Below are 13,333 nucleotides of genomic sequence, written 5' to 3'. Positions count from 1 at the left end.
AAAAAGTGTTTGCATTTCGAAAGTTGAACCGATGACGTCATTTTTAATGTTCAAATCATTTTTTTTTTAACAACAAATAAATATTCTTTATTCTTCAGAATGCTTCTTACAATTTTACTTCACTGTCCAAGCTCCAATAAAGTATCCCTGTGAAATACTTTCTGAGTATCAAGGACAATACTCAGAATATAATAAAATATGAACGTTTTTTTCTATTATATCAATCTTTTTAAATAAATGAAAAATACATTTTGAGATACTGTTTTGTTCTCATTCATAACCCTTCGTATTTCTTTTATAAACATATTATACACATCTAAAAATTTTAGTTTTTGCTCGGAGACATAATATGACTTGTAAATACAAAAACCTAAAACTGTTCAAATCATGTGGTATGCACTGAAACCGTGGTTTTCCCCTTATCAACAGATATGTCACCGTCGAAGGCAATGACTGCCTGTAACCAACGCCAAAATGATTGTCAGAAAGGTCAACCAAGTCTGTTGGGCATGTTTTGAGTTCTTTTTTGTACCTTCTGATTTTTCCTCTGTCCCATGCATTACAGTGTGTTTTGGCAATAAAACGGATTAAACTTTTGGGCTTTAAATGTTTTTATGCAGACAATTCTTTGGCATTTCAGTATATGGGAAACATTTTTGGCATGAATCTGTCTGTCATGGCATTCGGCGACAAGATTAGCAGTTGCCGTTGTGGCCGTAAACATGTCTCGCAAATGACGTAGCATAATCTAATTTTATTGACGTTGCGTTGTCACTACATGTTGATCTGGTCATCAACAAATCTCGTCTGCTTGTACCATTGTTTTAAGGACAGTAAGGCGAGTTTCTGATGTGAAATTGTTTGGAAACAGCACGTTCACGTATTGCAGTCTGCAATATTCTTATGGTTTGATTAAGATTTTCATTGCTCAGTTTCGGCAATATAGAGATGCAACATTTTTTTAATGATTCAAGTGTGGGAATGTATTGAAAGAATTGTTTCACGAAAAAAAACCTTAAAACAATCAATTATGGATTTCAGATTTTGCCCAAAGAAATTTGTGCGACTTCAATAATCCGGTATTTTCAATAATCTCAGGTAAGTCAGGTGTTATTTTTTTCTAAATATAAAGAAGTATGGTAAGCATGAATAGTAGTTCTATGATGATCAGTCACTATTTTGTAAAAAAAAAACCCACAAAAATATGTGTTGCGTTTCTAAATTCCGTCAGTGTATGATACACAGCAACGAACGACAACCACTAAATTACAATCTCCTGATTTGGGACAAGCACATAAATAATGCAAGTCAAACATATTTTTGTGAGTTGTAAATTACACCACAGACTTTCTTTATCCAAATAAATTCGAAAGTACATAATTATTACCAATTCACCATGATAAAGAAGGTTTATAATGTAATGTCTTTCGGATTCAAACTAATTAAATTTGAATAGCGATGCAAAATTTTAGATATTTAGCTTGCAAGTGAAAACAAGTTGCTTTCTTTAAAAAAATAAAAGCAATACGTGAACCTAATACCGCTGACTGGTCACCAAAAGATTGTTGCTGAATTTTTGTTTGCTTTTGAATTGAAATAATTGACTGTGAATAGAAGGAGATAATGATGAAGTTAAACTACCTTTATTAACAATATGTAATAGTGTGTACATTCTTGCACAAGTCATTTGAAAGCAATGTTGGATAGGTGTGAATAGAAAAGTGTATATACAGCTTCTATTTGAATATACATTTTAAAGCTCGACTATTTCATTTATTACTTGGGATTGTACATAATTTTTTTATAATCCTATTGCAAATCCCAGTTTCTACAAACCGGATGTATAATGCAAATTGCACAAACCAATCGCAATATAAATTTAAGCGCTCAGTTTGCTTTATAATCTGGATGCATTTATTTTATCTATCACATTTTTATATTTTGTTTCCTGCATGGATGCCTTCATATTCTCAACTCGTTATTGAAGTTGTCTGGTAGATGTTGTACATGTGAAGTGAAACCCTGTGGCATGCAACTTATAAGGTTTTGTATATTTTTCTTGGGAGTTACACACCAGCTTCATTTGGACCTCTTCAATAGAGACTTATTTTGGCCTCATAAAACATTTCAAATTTTTAGGATTTCCTAATTTTACTTCAATCAATCCAAATATTTTGGTTTTGAAGAATATCTTATTTTCAGAAGTTTTATGAATAACTGAACATACTCTCAAAAGAACCAATTTATATAAAAAGACATGTAGATATAAAAAAAAAATACCAAGTCTACAAAGAATCATCAGTGACGCTCGAATAAAAATAGTTAAAAAGGCCAAATAAAGTACGAAGTTAAGTAATCTATTCCTTGGGTAGAAAATCCTTGGCATTTCGAAAATGTCAAAGTTTATAAAAGGACAGTGACCCAAAAAAGAAAACAAAAGAGAAACAGCTAGAGGTCAGAATACCGTAAGCAATGATGACCGTGCTTGAAAGTCACATGGCAAGCTCTTATTGTCGTGTCCTGAATTTAGATAAGAAAAGCGAAAATTCGCATTCGCGAGTGAAATCAATATTTATGCATAAACGTGGTATTTTTGCGTCAGAAATAGTAAATAGAAAGCATACGGACTGATACTCTGGATAAGAATACGCATTTGCGTCATCACATTTATTAATCTAATAGTTTAATTCGGATGTCAAACTACCTACCTCAAGTGTTTTGACTCCGGATTCATTGGCATTTTATCCGGAATTTTTGTGAACGCAAACCGATAGTGTGCGTGTGAACAGGGTGATGTATAATGTGAATGAATCACGATGTGTAGGATAGCTGACCAACACAATGAATACAATTTTAAAAACCGTACCATAGTACAAATATTTAGATGCTATAAGGTTGAACTAATAAAATATAAAAAGGTAAAAAAATAATTAATATTATGATAGTAATTAATATTTTGTTATGATTATTGTAAAATATTGATTACGTTTTATGTGAGATGCAAGGATTTAAAATCCTTGTGAATTGAAACCACGCAAGTATTTTTTCATTCACGACCGTTTACAATTTAGATATTTAGCTAACTTTGGGTACGCATCTCTGCTCATCGGTGCTCATACGTTACATATAATTTTCATAAATGTTCTGACTGATCAAACCTGTGAGACATAATGCACGAATACATTACAATTTTAATTAGCATTCTATAATTATTAGGAATAAATTCTGTCTCAGTTTTACCTTAACAATGAATATTCTCTTAGTCTGGTAGTATCTATTAATGATTTTTATTATGATCTGTTTTTATATTTAAATGAAATCTATGGATCCCGTAAAATTTACGACTCCAGAATATCTTTCACAGTTGATTAGTATTTGAAACATCGGTACTAAATATATAATGCTGAAATTTTCATTCTTATGCAACGATTTTGTTTCCCTTTTTGGAAGAGGATGCATTTAAAAAAAATAAAATGTTAGACTAAATGTCTTGAAAAATGCATTGCTTGTTTTGAAATGGAATGGAAAAAGTAGTTTATTTGGATTTTCTACTGAAAATTATTTCTAGTTTAATAGATTTATTTTGAGTCCATGTATGACGTTAAAATACGGTTGTCAATCAATTTAAGAAGGCGGGACAAACTGTCATTGGTATCCAATGTACAAAGTGTTTAATAGCGGTGATGCTTAAACACATCGAATGACATTGTCATGAATAAATGACAATGTTGTATAGACAACAAAAGGGGCTACTACATAATCAGATTGTTTAATCCTAATTCAAAATAAAGTTTAAATTGACAAGCAGCTTTGTAACCACTGTCATGATGATGGGTTTAATGATCGCACTTATCATCGCATTTATAGTTGAAATTTATCGAATTTAATAATCAATATGTTTGTGTCTTTAATAATGTTAGTGTACATTGAAAAGTCTTATTCTATTGGAATGATGTTAAAACGTAAATTCAAATCGATTGTTTTTCCTCTTCAAATGGAAACAAACACAATTTTCCCAAACATCCTTTATTTTACAATACATTTTGTATACACTGTACATCATGTGCACGGAATACGTTCATGTACTGTTATGTAGAATGCTGATTAACTTGTCGACAATATCGTTTCGTATAAAGTCTTTTCTCGACAACGACATAACCTACAAAATCATTTTACCGTAAGACACAATAAAAAATATAATAGTGCAAAGTGGGTTTGTCTTCATCCTGTCATTCAAATTTATAACGTTACACAGGTAATACTGGTCGATATTGAAATAAAAGGTACACTATTAAATGAAATAAGTCTTAGCGTGTTGGATATAAACATTTGGTGTAAGTTTTTTTATTTGTATCATGATTACTGTAAATTCATAAACTATTGCTCGCATTTATTATTGCAATTTTTGAAGAATGGACACAAATGCGAGTTCTTATTATTGCGATACTCAACCAGTCGAGTCGCATTATTTACATATATAAAAACCTCGCAATAATTCTTGATTTTACAATAATTAGATTGGTAATTGTAAAAATTCTTTATTTATTATTTTGAAATTTGAAGAACAGTGCTAACATTAACAATTCATGCAAAGGGTTGCATTTGATTAAAATATCAATTTTATTATATTGAACAGGCTCTTGTATTTTTGTATTTTTCTTTTTCGCAATTGATGTTTCAAAATAATTTTTCATATTCTGTATTTTTTCTAAACATCTAGCAACAGGGTTAAGTTAATGAGCACGAGTTCTTATATACTCAAATCTTATTTTTTTTAAATTTTGGACGAAGATGTTGGAGTGATAGCTTTTATTGTCATCGTTTTCTCTTTGAAAATTATATCGGTTGATTTTGTTTGTTACGTAAAGCCATATTTCTGAAAAGAATACTTGTTTTGGCCACTTAAACAATTTTAATGGAAGACTTATTTCAAACAGTTATGTATTTTTTTTATAAAAAAAAATCTTGAAATACTTGAAAAAAAAACCACGCGAGAGAGAGAAAAATGGCTAAAAAAAAATAACCAACAAATAAAACAAATAGCAGTAAAACGATTGATGCATATATCTGTTGAAATACTGATCATGGACTTGAATGATTCAAATCTCCATACTTTAAGTGTTGGTTAAAGATGTTCTATACGTATAAGAGACGCACAGAAAAGCAAATTAATTTATACTTTTTTATAAAATGAAAATGTTTGACATACACAAATGCATTTGCATTTATATATATATTTATAAGTTATTCTTAAAATTGAGATGATTTTTCTGGTTAATAAGAAACACTCGAATTTGATGAAACATTTCCGATTTCATGTGACGGTAAATTATGGTGAAAGTATTTTACATTAAATTGGTAGAAAACACTTCAATAGTGGCATGATTCAAATAACAAATAATACATTTGCACTGTAGAATGAAGAAATTTATTTTCAAGCATATATATAATTTTGCTTTGTCATTTGATTATATGGTTTACATTTCAAATAGTTTTGCATCGAGCATTATTGAAGAGACATTTATTGTCGAAATGAGCATCTGTTGCAGAATAATTGGAACCGTTAATGCTATTCAATAATAATATGTGATGATTCAAACTCTCTTTATTCTTTTTTTTTTTCAAATGAAATCTTCAATGAGGCAAATCCAATCATTATTTTTGCTACTCTTCGATATTGTAATAATCGAATATAATCAAGAACAGTTACCTAGATTGAACTATAAATATGGTATGTAGATAAATGATCGACATTTTTATAGTATCTGAAATGTAACTTTTAATCAATGAATAATATAATTAGATGATAAGCCTCTCATAAAGGGTTATCTGTATATGAATAATTTTGAACTGACAACTTGCAATACAAGAAATTGTACTTGAGATATGAATTCTGATGAAAACACTTATCGCGTGTCGCATGTGGAACAGGATCTGCTTACCCTTTCAGGGCACATTAGATCAACCCCCGTTTAAATGGGTTTCTATGTTGTGTTTTGTATACTGTTGTTTGTCTGTTTGTCTTTTTCTTTTTTAGCCATAACATTGTCAGTTTCTTTTTGACTTATGAGTTTGAATGTCCATTTAGTATCTTTCACCTCTCTTTTAAATGATTTCAAGTAAGTCAGTAATATCTTTACATATACGTTAGATTGGTTAACTTCTAATCTGTACTGCATCAGAATTTAGAGCTCGGAGATATGCATTCGGAATGAATATCGACAAACAAGCAGACAAATGTAAATACTATGTTGATACCCTGACATCCTACCCTAACGCTTTATTAGAAAACAATAATTTTTGTCACCCGTATCTGTTATTCTCATTTGTGACCAATCACCAATGACCATCAAATGGAAAATTTCAGGGATGGTTAAAGAGTATTCCATAATATTACCTGTCGTGCATAAAACAAAAACATATAGACATTTTTGTTGTTTTTGTTATTGGAAAGGCTTGATAACTTTGATTCATTTACCATATGGCTGACATGCGATATCAAAAATTCTTTATTATGGAACTCGCATATCTAGTTACAAAACCAAGGCTTTGCTATATCATGTTATATTCATATTAGTCAACTTGTATCCTAGAAATTTCACTAGGTTTCTTATTGTATTCTGGTTAAAAATGCTGTTTCAATATAAATTCAACTGGGATGTCATATTTTCACTTGATTATTTCTTAAAATGTTTCGCTTAACTACCCAATTTATGCTTTTTTCAATATCAAAAGAATTCAAAGAGCCTGAATTGTTCATCTTGAAAATTCTTTATTTATTTCATCTACTAGTAATTTGCGTTCAGAATAACTTTTGTTATTTACCTAAAAATCAGGATTTTTTTTTCTATCACAATCTTCAAAATTCATCAAATTCGTTACTAAATGCAATAACTCTCACATTGAGGGTTTCATTCGTATTAACATTTATCTTGTATTGTAAATCTTCTGTGCCTTTTCGTTTCTTTCTTTCGTTCTATAATTGGTAAACAATAATTTAACAAAGTATAAAATTCAATCAAATAATTTTGGTAGAAACAGAAAGAGGGTCTATCTTTAAATTATGACCATTTTCTCCTCTAAAACCCTTCCTTTTTATGATTGTTTTCATAATATTATGTAATTATATGCATTTTAACCTTTTCTTCTACCTTGGCAAGGTTTGTTGGTTGACATGGAAAATCACAACCTTAATTTTAATGATCATGTACGCCATTTGTTCGGTTGACCTTATTAAGAATATTTGAGAAGCAATGAAGTTTTAACATATTTATCTTGGATGACAATGGATAACAGAAGACAACTTCCAACAGCAAGTGATTGCAAACACTTGCAAAGTCAATAGAGAGATTTGAGCTATAACATAAGTAATTTTATGAAATGGCAAATTTTCAACTAAAAATATTAGAATACAGGAATGAAGCTCAATCAACACATCAGTCCAGCTTAATTGCTGCTGAAAGAAACTTGCATAAACTCAGATTTGTAAAGAAGTTATCCTTCACCAATATCATATGGTTGACAAATCCCTAATTGATTTTCTGCTCTGGAAAATTGAATGCCGATATTCAAAATGGGTACAAAAAATACATATCCTTCGATTTTCTTAAAATTTTCACATACTACTTTTGCTTGTATTTGGCATCGAAATTCGTTTAGAATAGGGGTGTTCAAGCCTGGGGAGAAATTTGTACCCATTTTAAAGTAGGGATCCCAACTATTTTATAAATGTTTCTTTGCATGTGCGGAAGATTTCAAAATTAGAAGAGTTTCTGTCTTAAAAGTAAATGTTCATTCAAATTCAAATGCCACGAAAAAGTAAATCCTTAGTTATCTAACCCCTTTATAGATAAGAATATTTGTCAATAAACTGCAAAATTATAGATTTGTTTTTTTCGAAATTGAAGAAGGCACTATTTTTGTCTTTTTTCATTTACGTCTATTTGTCTGCTACAATTATTATTGTAAAAAATTCTTCGCCTCGATTATTTTTTATACTTAGATATAATAATCGTTGATACATAATGTAAATATTATGAAAATATTAGGCAATTCTTTCTTGCAGAAATGGAGAACGGTCATCTTTATTTTGTGTGTCCCAACTACGGGGTACACAATAGCTTATCATCTCTAGAAAATAATTATCCGCTAAATTTAGAAGAAAAAACCGTAACAAATAATATATTTTGAGACATTAATATATGTTAACTTCTAGTGACATTTTGAAGCAAAATTGTTGGAATCGACCTCAACCGAAGTAGAAGTATTTTTGTTTATAGGTAATAATCCTCTCTTTTAATTCATTACTGAAAATCTTTCTCCATCCTGTAAATACAAAGAAAATGTACATACAATTACTAAATGTATATAACTAAATTCTTCAAAGCAATATTAAACATTTCATTGTCATCATCAACACAAGAATACAAATTTGCCAAACAATTACCAATAAAATACATGTATTATAATTTGCCCCTTTGTTTGCTTAATGAAGATTACAGGCAATAAAAACATAACAAATACATTTTGAGACATTAATAAATGTTAACTACTAGTGACATTTTGAAGCAAAATTGTCGGAATCGACCTCAACCGAAAAACAAGGATTTTTGTTTACAGGTACATTGTAATAATCCTCTGTTTTAATTCATTAGTGAACATTTTTCTCCATCCTGTAAATACAAAGAAAATGTACATACAATTACTAAATGTATATAAATAAATTCTTCAAATTATTATTATTATTATTATATAACCAACAAAATACATGTATTATAATTTGCCCTTTTGTTTTGCTTAATATAAATTACAGGCAAAGAAAACGTTTCAAAGTCTTGAATGTATTGACACTAAATCACACCTTGAATTTGATAATATTGATGAAGTTTGAAAAGGTAATATTGAGAATGGATTTTTATTTTTGTTGAGCCTGCAACATTTATATCGCGAAAGTGAGACATAGCGATCCTAGATTCCGTCGGCGGCGTCGGCATCGTCAACATTTAGGTTCAGTCTGTGGTTTATAATTTTTACAATCAATTAGTTTGTCAAACCTTCATGCAATGTTATGAAATTTGGACAGAAGCTTCTTTATGACCAAAATACAGTATCCAGAGCGAAAAAATATTTATTTTTATTTTCCCGGTTTTTACTGATAAATGCACTTAGTTTTTTCACAGTTAACATTCAGGCTCAGTCTGAGGTTAAAGTTTTTCAGTCATCAAAAAATTTGTCAAACCTTCATCACTGGGGTAAAGCTGATGACCGTAATTGGATTCACGGTCATCCCAAGATGGCGGATGAAAAATTAGGTCAATATCTGTATTGTCTGTTAAAGTGTTTCTATATTGTTTTCTTTACAAAGCATACATTGGTATGATGTAAATTTATAAAAGATTCACGAAGAAATCACAAATTACTACCGAGAAATGTGTATGAAACAGGAAATTTGATTTGAAAAAATCGCTTAGATGACCGTAAATCATTATTAAAATATTTTCAAGATGACCGTAACATATAACAAGGATGACCGTGATTGGTGAAAAGATGACCGTAATTTGTAAAGGATGATCGTAATTTATAAAGGATGACCGTCAATTCTAAGAATATACGTATTTGTATTCATAGCTTTTTGTTGAGTTTGTCTCAATAGGGTCTCGGTTAGCGGATATAAATATGTTTAATCAATTTCTTTTTTACTATTTGCCGTATTTTGAGTTCATGACAATGATAGCAAATTGCAGATTGCTCGTAAACAATAAAATATTTATTGATAACGACGTTAAAATCTTAAAATTGACAGCGATACGACGACAAGTTGAAGGAAAAAAACATTAATTAAACATATGAATATCCGGTAATCGAGCCCATGTGTATGGTTCCACAGGAAGCAGATGAAAATCTAAATTTGTCTTGATATATGAATAACATTTCTGTGTGTACAATTTGACAAGGTTTCCCCTTGTAATACGCTATTCGTACAAGATTATTTTAAGGATCTATTTTGCTGGAGCTCACCTTCACTAGTTTGGTCGTAGTATTTTAAAAACATTTTCTGTTATTGTACTTGCAAGACAAAATGGAAGACCAATCAACAGAGACAATGGTTGTGGTATGTCATTAAAAGGAATCCCAGAAATAAAAAAAACCATTTGGCTTGTAATTTGAGGAACATCTTTTGAATGATATTATAGTTTGTTCTTCTAAATTTATATTTTGATTTTAATCTTTCTAACATCAGTTTTAGTTTTGTTACTTCAACTCTGAAATGTACGGACCGATAGGCAGAATGACCAGTGTTTTCATCCAAAACTTTCTTTCTAAAACTAAATGTTTGTGGACCAACATGATTGTCTATAGTGTGTATCAAAATGCTGTTTACATTCGATGATGTGAGTTTGCAGGTGGTATAATGATAACACATGTACTTATCTGAAATAAAGAACATGTGCAATGGCATTTGAAACGATATAATATCAATGGGTGTACATGCATTGGTATTTTTGAAAAGATGTATTTATTATATGTCATTAAAAGGAATCCCAGAAATAAAAATATCTTTTTGACTTGTAATTGTAGTGCACCCCCTTTTTCATTTTACTTGTAAGGTGTCATTTAATCGCGCTTTTGTTGAATGTCTTCACCACTTGTTCATGTGCATGTCTTGTTGAATGTTCATTATAAAACTGTAAAAAAGATACATATGGTGAACAATGTTTTTGAAGCACGTCTTATTTTTTTTCAACCTATAGGATAATACTCTCTTATAAATACGTTTTATACCAACATGATTAATTATTTGATGCAAAAAGGTATTAAAACAAAGACGGATATTTCTTAGAACTGACGGTCATCATTTAAAAGTTACGGTCATCCTTTACAAATTACGATCATCTTTTAACCAATTACGGGCACCCTTGTTATGAATCGCTGGTAATGTTACGGTCATCTCGATTGTGATTTACGGTCATCTTAGCGATTTTTTCAAATCAATTTTCCTGTTTCAATCGCATTTCTCGGTAGTAATTTGTGATTTCCTTTTGAATCTTTTATAACTTTACATCATACCAATGTATGCTTTGTAAAGAACACAATATAGAAACACTTTAACAGACAATACAGATATTGACCTAATTTTTCATCCGCCATCTTGGGATGACCGTGAATCCAATTACAGTCATCAGCTTTACCCCCGTGTTCATGGAATTTTATGAAAGTTGGACAGAAGCTTGTTAATGACCAAAATACAGCATCCAGAGAGAAATTTTAAAAATATTAATTTTCATTTTTCTGTATTTTACTGATAAATGGACTTAGTTTTTTAACAGTTAATAAGTATATACAGTCTGGGGTTAAAGTTATTTACACATCAATTACTTTGTCAAAGCTTCATAGAATTTTATGAAACTTTGGCAGAATTTTTTTATGATTAAGAGATAATGTCTTAAGCAAACTTTTGAAAATATATTTTTTTCATTTGCAGCATTTTTTTGATAGTTTTTTTTACAGTTGACATTTACAGACAGTCAGGATTAAACTGTTTTGACATGATAAATTTGGAAACCTTCATTGATTGTAATGAAATAGAAACTTATCTTCAAGACCAAGAAGTAGCTTCTAAAGAAAAGTATCTTTTTCAAATTCTGAATTTTACTGATAAATGGACTCACTTTTTTAGTCAACATTACACTTTCACACTGACCGCAGCAATCGAGGGCGAGACACAGGTTTCCGCGGAACCCCTTGTGAAATTTTACGCAGCACGAGTATTAGGGTAATGAATATTCTGATCTGGTACATGTAATCATGGTAATAACTGAACATAATATGATGAAAAGAAATATTCTGTCTCAATAAAATGCAGAAAATAATTGTGTAGGTTGAAAACAAATGTTCCATATGCGAACGTATTAAGCCAGCAAAATATGAAAATGAATATTCTGTTCCCTTTGATTCCTCCTGTCCTACCCCCAGAATATGAAATGATCATCCTCTTAGTATCTGTTTTCATTTGTATAATGGAGACGTCGCAAGATACTGGTGTTACTTGAGAAAAACGTGCGATACATATTCTAAAACACGTCTTAATAGTAATATAAACAATGTACTGCTATAACGTTTCTTGTACTTTTTCTCATTTTGAAAATCAAAATAAAGTGCCTGTTCCGTTATTTGTATGAAATATATATATAGACATATATAACGATAAAATGTTGGGAAAATTAACCAGAGTTATCTTACATTAATCACAAAGAGGAGCTAGCAAACAATTTTCAACTAAAAATGAATGTTACTTTATTCAATTATAAGGACTTAGTTAACCAAATCTTATGGAACGCCCAAACTGTCTTGTTATGCCCATTTTCATTATACGATGTGCATTTACCTTTATATGATGTGCACTTGTCATTATATGATGTGCAGACACCTTTATATGATGTGCAAAAATCATTATATGATGTGCAAACATCATTATATGATGTTTAGTTTAAACATATTTTATTGTTCAGAAACTAAACAAATGGATGAGACACAAGTTTTACAACTTAATAATGTCTTCTCTAGTACATACACAATTTACAAATAAATGAACATTAAAAGAAATATACAATATATATATATATACATATACTTTTTTATAACGTATGAAGACGTTGAAAATGAAGTGGAAATTGGTTTAGGTATATAAAACTTTGCGAGTCGATGATTTTACACAACTAATCGAACGCACCATTTGAATATTTGGTGTTCTACTTAGTACATTTAAAACGTATATATATATATATATATACCATACATAACGCATAAAATAGTGTATCGTTGTGCATGGCATAGAAGGTTAATCTACTACGATGTGAGTTTTGAAAAAAGGATTTATACACATAGTTCTAGACTGTAAGTACAATCTATGTGTTTAATAGCTATTACAAAAGTACTTAGGCTACAAAGTTTGCCATCATTTTATCGACTCGCAAAGTTTATTTCGCTAAATAAGGTGACAGATATGACCATGCGATAAGTATGTGTACTTATTATCATAACAATTACAATGGTTTGTTGTGCGAAGGAAAACGTCCAGTATCTTTAATATATTTATGAACATTCAAAAAAATTATAGTATTTATTTCGGTGGTAAGGAGTTCATTACCATATAATAAAATATCAGTATTTAGTTGTAAATCGCCTAAGTCTAACAGAGTTAGCTCTCCAAATAAAGTATTTCTATGTAAAGTGTATCTGTAACAATCAAACAAATATTGTCCTACACTTTCATTTCTATAACCACATAAACATGATGGATCAGGACCCAAATTACAACGAAATAAATCACCGT

General features: G+C 30.1%; 1 protein-coding gene across 5 annotated transcripts in view; it reads left to right on the top strand.

Moving 5' to 3' along the window:
- Positions 1–13,333, top strand: part of LOC127725503 (zinc finger E-box-binding homeobox 1-like) — a 256,029-nt gene that overhangs the window by 123,946 nt on the left and 118,750 nt on the right. For 4 of the 5 annotated variants that reach the window (XM_052232560.1, XM_052232546.1, XM_052232529.1 and 1 more), the window contains exon 1: positions 4,228–4,334. The exons of the other annotated variant lie outside the window; for it this stretch is intronic. The gene's annotated coding sequence lies outside the window, so the exon portion shown is untranslated. Of the gene's footprint in view, positions 1–4,227; positions 4,335–13,333 lie in introns of those variants that run through there. 5 annotated transcript variants of the gene reach the window in all.

The sequence above is a fragment of the Mytilus californianus genome, unplaced genomic scaffold, assembly GCF_021869535.1.
Source record: "Mytilus californianus isolate M0D057914Y unplaced genomic scaffold, xbMytCali1.0.p SCAF_1, whole genome shotgun sequence".
Classification (NCBI taxonomy): domain Eukaryota; kingdom Metazoa; phylum Mollusca; class Bivalvia; order Mytilida; family Mytilidae; genus Mytilus; species Mytilus californianus.
This window is presented reverse-complemented; position numbering and strand designations above follow the sequence as displayed.